The sequence below is a fragment of the Nicotiana attenuata genome, unplaced genomic scaffold, assembly GCF_001879085.1.
Source record: "Nicotiana attenuata strain UT unplaced genomic scaffold, NIATTr2, whole genome shotgun sequence".
Taxonomy (NCBI): domain Eukaryota; kingdom Viridiplantae; phylum Streptophyta; class Magnoliopsida; order Solanales; family Solanaceae; genus Nicotiana; species Nicotiana attenuata.
In genome coordinates, this window is record NW_017670539.1 from 480072 (window position 1) to 489554 (window position 9483).

Genomic DNA, 9483 nt, shown 5'->3' on the forward strand with positions numbered 1-9483 from the left:
CTGCATCTATGAGCCTGAAGATGCGAAAAAAGGTCCACAAAAGCGTAAATGACAGCTAGAAATGCGTATGTGCGGTGTTTTGGGCGCAAAAGCAGAAATGCCTGTGTATAGAAAAATCAGACTACGTTCTTTTGGTATTTTGAGCATATCTTGAGTTCTAGAGCTCCGATTGAGGTGATTTTTGCGGCTTTCTTCTCATATTTTCATGGGGGCCAGTATCTAATCTCCATTTTTGTATTTTAACATGATTCCAATAGTTCATTTGTCAATTAATCTATGTTTTGATTAGAGAATTGGGGGTTTCAATCAAAAACTTTTCTAAAGAGAATAATTGGATTTTGAACATTGATTTGAAGTTGGAATTGGATAAAATTAGTTTGTATTTCTTCAATCGTTTAGACACTTTCTATAGCAGCTCCCAAAGACGTATTTCAGATATCAGGTTTGAGGCCTTGGACGAGATAAAGGGCCTCAAACATTTCTTTATTACTACAAGGGATCTCTTGTATTATCTGTGTTCATGTTTCTATTGAGCCTGTGACCATGCTGGGCGGAATGTGATTGTGAGCCTGTGATCACGCCGGGCGGGTTGAGATATTGACAGGTGAGTTATCCGTGCGGTTGTGATTTAAGATGTGGGCACAAGGTGTCGTGGGCATATGATGGTCGATTGAGACCCGTGACTTGTGACTATGAGATAAAACATCTCGGGTAATTTCGTTGCAAACTTGTGTTAGAACAACTTGATTAATTATTTGTCATTTGTGTTCCTTATCTGGTTTTAATGGTACTTTCATGGCGTTCTTATTGCTTTACTATTTATATCACATGTTGATTCTTTTTCCCATTTACCGGTTCTGCTTTCCATTATTAGCTCTTCTTCTATACTGCACAGGTTATTTTGTCTAGTGAGTGTCTTGACTTGTACCTCGTCACTACTCCATCGAGGTTAGTCTTGATACTTACTGGGTACCGATCATGGTGTACTCATACTACACTTCTGCATATTTTGTGCATAGCCGGGTATTGGAGATATCAGACTCGGGCAGAGTTACACTATTGGTCGCGAGGATTCAAGTTAGAGATGCTTGGTCATCGCAGTTCTTTGGAGTTCTTTCCTTTCATCGTATTGTCAGCTTGTTAATTGAACAGTATTGTAATTCGATCTTGGAGATTTTTCCATGTACTTAGCTAGAGATTGTGACTCTGTATTACCAGTCTTGGGAGGTTGTTATGATTATTGCCGCACATGCTCATTTTGCTCTTATTTCGATATTTGTATTAAACTCTGTTTTAAATTATCATTGTTAAAAATAGGCTAAATTGTTATAGTAAGTGGCTTACCTAGTCTTAGAGACTAGGTGTCATCACGATATCCTACGAAGGAAGTTTGGGGTCATGACAAGTTGGTATCAGAGCTCTAGGCTCATAGGTTCTACGAGGCACAAGCAAGTTTAGTAGAGTCTTGCAGATCGGTATGGAGACGTATGTACTTATTTTTCAGAGGCTACGGAATTATTAAGAAAATTCCACTTCTTTCATTCCTATCGTTCGGATTTGTCGATTTTGAAGTTTGAGCCTTTGTATCTCTATTCTCTCACACATGGTGAAGACACACGTTATCGTATCTGCTGAACAGACACCTGCACCCCTACTAGAGCTGCGAGAGGCCAGGGCCGAGGTAAAGGCCGAGGAGAGGCACGTGCCGCGGCTAGAGCACCAGCCAGAGCAGCAGTTGAGGAGCCCCAAGTAGCTCCGGTCGGGGGACAGGCACCGGAGGCGCCTTTTGTTACCCCTGGACTTCAGGAGACTTTAGCGCAGTTCCTAAGCATGCTTGGTACATTAGCTCAGGCGGGATTGATCTCTGTTGCACCAACCACTTCACAGATTGAGGGAGGAGCTCAGATCCTACCGCCCGTACTCCTGAGCAGCGAGCTCACATTGGTCAGATTCTGGGTGTAGTGCCGGTACTGCCTCTTATTCCTGTTCAGCCTTAGGTCAGGCCAGGGGCATTAGAGGAGGAGCAGAAGAGGCCTGAGAGGTTCAAGAGGTATAGTCCACCAACTTTCAGTGGCACAACTACCGAGGATGCATAGAGTTTTCTAGAGAAGTGTCATTGTATTCTCCGCACCATGGACATTGTGGAGGTGAGCGGACTTGCTTTTACTATATTTCAGCTGTCGGGAGCAGTGTATCAGTGATGGCAGGTTTGTGAGGAGGGTAGACCAACTGATGCAGCACCACCCACTTGGGCTTAGTTTTTAGAGATATTCTTGAGGGAGTTTGTTCCCCAGACCCTCCGGGATGCATGGCGCACAGAGTTCAAGCAGTTGCGTCAGGGCACCATGACAGTGTCAGACTATGCCATTAGGTTTAGTTATTTATCCCGTCATGCATCTACTTTGGTTCCTATAGTCATAGAGCGAGTCTGCAGACTTATCGAGGGGCTCAGTTATAGTCTTAGATTCAGCATGGCTCGGGAGTTGGAGACTGATACTCCATTTCAGTAGGTTGTGGAGATTGCTAGTAGGTTAGAGCGTATTCGGGCTGAGGAAATGGAGGATAAGGAGATCGAGACATCATGAGGTTTTGGAGGATTCAGTGGATTCTACTCTTCAACTATGACCCATCATGGCAGAGGCTCGGTCAGTCGTCCAGTCCAGCCCGCACTTCAGATTACTCGTGGTGCTCTAGTTAGTCAAGGTACTCATATGGGGAAGTCATCTTTTAGTGTGCCACCTGCTCGGGGTTCCTACAGCGGTTATTCCAATTATTTGGCGCAGACTCAGTACGAGTAATCACGCTCGTATAGGGGTTGTTATGAGTGTGGCGATACTAGGCACATCATGAGAGATTGTCCCAGACTTGGGAGAGGTGGATTTCATCAGAGCACTCAAGCTTTGAGCTCCATTCCATTGCTACTTCACCTGCACAGCCAGCTAGGGGTAGAGGACAGGCGGGTAGAAAGCGCCCTAGAGGGGGAGGCCCGGCCCGTTGATATGCTTTTTATGGTAGGGCTAAGGCCGCTGCACCAGATGGTGTCGTTAGAGGTATGGTTTCTATTTGCTATAGAGGAGCATTATTCTTATTTTGATTTGGTTTTTCTTATTGGGGTAAGTCCTCCTATCTTGCTTCATATATGGGTAAGTTTCGTGATTCTTGTACTCTGCTTATGTGTTTACCCCTATTGGGAGATTCTTTAATGGTAGCCCATGTCTATTATTTTGTTTTGTTTACTATTGAGAGTTATGATACTAGACGGGACTTTTTGTACTCATTACGGTAGGCTTTGATGTGATTTCGGGGAGCTTTGGTTACGATTTGTGATTTAGATGCTCTCCCGGTATGGGGAGTCCGTTACGTGTTGTGATTTGGTTTCGTGGAATTGAATTAGTGGAAGGTTCTGGTTGGTATGATGTGTATACTACTTGTGATACAGAGCTGAGGATGGGATCCTCTCATTTTCATGCGGTTTGATATGTTTGAATCGAGTTGCGTGCCGCAGTGGAGTTAAATTAGGATGAAATCCTTGGGATTAGTTCATATAATTTGATTCTCCTTCTGGTATGGATCCGTAGTATGGTACTGATAAGCAGTTATACCCGTCGGATGTGTTTGATAGTTTTCTCATGTGTTTATCTTTCCATATTCAGCCATATTCGCGTTATGCTTATTGTGTTTAGCTTGCGAGGTATGTGCCCAGGTGGCACCGAGTATGACTTGTTGATTTGGGTGAATTATTATGGGATCTTCATGTTTCTTGCATCATCGTTAGTGTTGTGAAGGTTTGGAATAGGTTCCTAGTTGTAAGGAGATTATTTACAGGTGCTGGATTTGGTTATGGGCAGCTATTGTGGTCAGAGTTGTTGTTATGGGCATATGCTTGATGTGTTACGTCATGTGGTTATACCTTATGGGTGTATGCATGAGTTATGGCAGCTGGTTGAGGTCAATCCAAGGTGTATATGTGGTAATTAGGTCTTCGAGGAATGATCGAATGGTGAATAATTTGGTTCTAAGGCTTATCGGTGTAGGTGGAAGGAATAATCTTCACTTGAGATGGTGTTGTCGGGCTTATGTGGATTGGGGTGAAGTGGGATCACCCGCGAGTATACGTATGGTGAGTTCATTCAGTGATTTCATGGCCTCGGAACAGTTCTTGGCACGTTCGACGATGAACATTTATTTAAGAGGGGGGAGAATGTAGCGACACGACCGACCGTTGTGAGAATTAGCGTTCCATTTGGTGGCTCCAGTACCCGAGCAGCTTCGTATTATGTATTATGAATTGCGTGCGTGGTCGAGTTCGGTTTTTGGATGATTCGGGATTGATTTGGAAAAACAATTCTTGTTTTAGAAGCTAAAGTGAAAAGAGTTGACCGGAGTTTGCCTTTTGTGTAAATGACTCCGAAATGGTATTTTGATGATTCCAATAGCTTCGTACAGTGATTTTGGACTTGGGCATATGCCCAGATTTGCATTTGGATGTTTCTAGAACATTTTGGCACTATTTGGCGAAAGTTGGAAATTTGAAGATTTGGAAAGTTCATAGGTTTGACCGGGAGAATTTGATATGATCAGGTTCGGATTATTGTTCTGAGAGTTGTAATAGGTTCTATATGTCATTTGGAACTTGTATGCAAAATTTGGGTTCATTCCGAATTAGTTAGGCTTGAATCGGACACTTGGTTCGAAGTTTGAAGTTTATAAACTTAAGAGATCGATCTTGATCGATGATTCGTGGGATGTTTTGTTGTGGGATTTATGGCCTCAAGTAGGTCCGTATTACGTTTTGGGTCTTATTGGTATGTTCGGACGGGGTCCCGAGGAGCTCGGGTGAGTTTCGGATAGGTTTGGGTTGTGTTGCACTCATTTTTGATGTTTCGACGTCATTTCATCAAGCATAAATAGTACCATATTAAGAAAATGAGCTCCAATTTCTATTTTTATTGAAGCATTAAATTTGTATTGTAATTACAGAGTCATAGCAAAAAGAATCGTCGAATTTAGACATCGTATAAGGGAGTTATGCTCATTTTAGTGTCGGAGAAGAGAGCTGGTGCTGGTACTTCGCAGGTTCGAAGTTTGTAAACTCCTTGTCCCTTCAAACAACTCCATACAAAATGAATGCCATAGAAAATTAAACAGAATGAGTAAATTGTTGTAAATATTAATTAAGAACCACAACGGAGATTAAAATAGAGAAAAAAAATTACTTTGAGCAAAAATTCCAAATCAGACAGTCAATTATAGTATTTAGTAATGCTTACCAAATAGAAGTTGACAGCACTAAAAGTCAGCACCTAGAAACCACATATATTATTTCATTAAAATATCCATGTAAAAATACATATATTTTCTCAACTTCTTATTTTTCTAATCTCGTATAAAGAGTACAAATTTTCGTACACTTAATTCTTAAAATGGTAAAAAAAAAAAAGATAACATTCTTTTCTTGTGCGAAATTTTTTTTCTATCTTTACAATAAAGAAAATCTCATAAATTTTCTTATATTAAGAGTTTAATTTACCATATCCGAAAATAGTAATAATGATAACTATCCAAAATTATACTTATAAAATTTTTACTAAAATACTTCACTTAAAAGAAAATACCACACTAACATATTATCTAACGGTATTAAGGTTCCGCATCTGCGACCCTGCAGGTGCAACAAATGGTCCGCAAAAGCAGAAATAACAGCTGGAAATATGCAGGTGCGGTGTTTTGGGCACAAAAGCGGAAATGCATGTGTATTAAAAAATCAGACTGCGTTCTTTTGGTATTTTAAGCATATCTTGAGTTCTAGAGCTCCGATTGAGGTGATTTTCACAACGTTCTTCTCGTATTTTCATGGGGGGTCAGTATCTAATCTCCATTTTAGTATTTTAACATTATTTCAGTAGTTCATTTGTGGATTAATCCATATTTTGATTGGAGAATTGGGATTTTTTATCAAAAACTTTTCTAAAGAGAACAATTGGCTTTTGAACATCGATTCAGAGTGGAATTGGATGAAATTAGTATGAATGGACTCCTAATTGAATGGGTTTCCGGATTTTATAAATTTTATCGGGTTCTGGGGTGCGGGCCCAGGGTTAACTTTTTGGGTTGACCTTTTAGTTTTCGTTAAAGATCGAAGCTTTATTATCCGAAATTATTTTCTATAGTTTTTATATATGATATTAAGTTATTTTGGCTAGATTTGAGCCATCCAGAGATTGTTTCACACGAGAAAGTTATTTTAGAGTATCGGTTTAGCTTCTTTGAGGTAAGTATCTTGCCTAACTTTGTGTGGGGGGAATTATCCCTTAGTATTTGAGTCGTTTGTGCTATTTGTGTCATGTGAAAGCCGTGTACGCGAGATGACGAGTACGTACTCGAGCTTATATATGGAAATTGACCGGTTTAGACTCTTAGGCTTCTTTCATGTATTTATTTGAAATTGTTAGCGCATATTGTATCTTTTATTCGTCATGTGTACTATCACATGCTTTATTTGAAGTTTTTACCGCTTTTGTCATTATGCGATTTCTTTTATTGTTGAGTTACTATTAGTGGAAATTGTATTACATGATATCTTTTTTGTTGCCGGGTTATTCTCATGTATTTAGACGTACTACTAGTTTGTGACATCTCTTTCATTGTTAGCCTAATTCATATACTTGGGGCCGAAGTTTGCCATTTTGTGATGACCCGATAGGTCATTTTCAGTTTTAGACTTCATTTCTTTGTTCCAAGACCTCGAATAGCTCCATTTAGCCCTCCGAGATTTGCGTGCGTATTCCATGTCTTTATCCAAAAAGTTTTTATGTGAAAAACTTAAGAAAAGATGAAATTTTGCCTTAAAACTCATTTGAGTTGACTACGGTCAACGTTTTATGTAATAGACTCGGATTAGTATTTTGACGGTCGCGGTGCGTTCGTATCGTAATTTGGGACTTGGGCGTATGCCCAAAATCGAATTCTGAAGTCCCTAACTTGATTTAATATGTTTTGTTGAAAACTAGTAAATTGAAGGTTTAAAAAAAATTCTAAATTTTACCGTAGGTTCACTTTGTTGCTATCGAGTTCGGATTTCAGTTCTGAAACTTGGTGTAGGTTCATTTTGCTATTTATGACTTGTCTACAAAAATTGATGCAAAACAGAGTTGACTTAACATGATTCGGACGTTCGGTTGTTAAATTGAAAGTTCTTAAGTTTCTTTGAAAATATCATTCATTTTGATATCTAATTCGTAGTTCTAGGTGTTATTTTGGTGTGTTGATCGCACGAGCGAGTTCGTATGATGCTATTACACTTGTGTGCTTGTTTGGTTTTGAGCCCGAGGGGCTCGGGTGAGTTTTGGATAGGTTTAGAAGTGATTTTTGGACTTAAGCAATGGATGGTTCTGAGTTTTCTAATGTCTGGTGCATCCTTCTTCGCGATCACGAAGCTACTCTCGCAATCGCGAAGAGTAACCTGGGTCGGGGTGGATTTTCCTCTATGTGAGCAAGGCTAAGGACGCGAACGTGAAGTAATGGTGGGATCAACCTTCGCGAACGCGATCAGCACTACGCGAGGGCAATGCGTAAGGGGTCTGGGAGGGGGCAGGGGTTTGTTCTACGCGAATGCGATCCCATGCTCGCAAACGCGATGTCCAGGGGGACAAACCATCGCGAACGCGTGCAACCCCTCGCGAATGTGATCTCGTCCAAGTCACACATCTATTCGAGGTTATGAAACGGTCGATGCAATAGTAATACCCAACTAAGAGTCGGGGTCGAATTCCACATGGAGCTATATGAATGGGATATAAGAGTATATATTGTGGTGAATGAGTTTGAATTATCTTAGATTGCACTTCCACAAATATGGTTGTTTCCAGGTCTAATTTAAAAAGATTGCAAGATAAATAATTGAAGCTAAGAAATCGTGTTTTTGTTGTTGTTTTCAAATAATGTAAAAGGCCTAGGGCTATGACTTTCACCTAGGTGTTTGCCCAACGAGTTGTAAACTTTAAAGCTTGTTTTGTTGGTCGGGGTATATTATAGCTATCAACACTCAAGTACCCACTCAATACCTCTCGGTAAGAGAGTGATTTTGCCAATTTGGTTTACTCAAGTCCAAATGGGTATAGAACAAAACAGTTGATAAAAAGCTCAAGTCGGGTTTTACTATCTCTAGGTTCAACCCTTTAATCGGGACTATCAATCTCTTGATTTCATCCCAAATTCTTATTAGCCAAGTTTTCCTAGACTAAGTCTCTCTTTCTCAAGTAGAGACCAAATCAAATAGGCATGAACTAATGTTTGCAACCATTAATTCTACAACTAAAAGCAAGAACAAGGCTAAATAATAAACATCCAACTATAAACAAGCCATAAATCAAACACCCATTAGGATTACACAGTAGGGTTGGGTCACAACCCTAGTTAAAAATCTAGCTACTCATAATGGGTATAGAAGAAAACAAGGAAGAAAAGATGATAAAACTCAAATTGAAAGATTAAAAGATAAAAATCCAATGTTAAATCACCAAAGTAAGCTAACGTTTCCTAAAGCAGTAAGGAAAAACGGCTACAGTAGTTTCGATATTCAAAACTTGACCTAATTTCGTGAAACTAGTCTATTTATACAAAGCTAGAAATTTTGGACAAATTGCCCTTTCGGAGGTTCTGAGGCCGCACAATTCCTTGTGCGGTCCGCACTTTTCTTCAGACTTGACAGGAGTGGAATCAGCGGCCGCACAATTCTGGAATGCGGCCGCATGTCTCATGTTCTGCAGTCCGCACAAATCTTAGTGCGGCCACATAGGGCCTTTCTGCTAACCGCACAATTCTGAGTGCGGCCGCGTGGCTGACTTCTGCGGCCGCACAATAATTGTGCGGTCCGCACAATAATTGTGCGGTCCGCACTTCCTTTGAACTCCAAATGCACACTCTCTGAACTTCTGCTCTTGGTTAGCTTCTGCGGCCGCACAATAATTGTACGGTCCGCACATTGCACTAGGTCTCTGATGGATTTCCTTCACAATCTGCGGCCGTGGATAGAAATATGCGGTCCGCACTTATACTTTTGTGCCTGATTTTGTCCTTGAGTTCCGACACTCCTTCTTGAGTTGAATTTCATCTTTGTGGCTCATTTTTCAATACTCCTGCAATTAAACATATTTCATCAATTTTCAGGAATATAGTTAAACACTTTTGGATGAAAACGAAAGCTAAAAGGCGCTAATAAGTAGACAAAATCCCCACTTATCAACTCCCCCAAACTTAAGCTTTTGCTTGTCCTTAAGGAATTAAAGTAATTCCTACCTCCATAAGTTAAGAGCTATTCTAGCTAATCTAAGTTTTATCAAATACACATCAATTAGGACCAACAATTACTCACAACACTTATGAACTATCAACAAGGCAATAATTTGAAGTTTTAAACACAAATAGATTCTAATGTGACACTTGAGCATCAAGAGTTGACTTTATTCATCAAGGAAGCTCGCT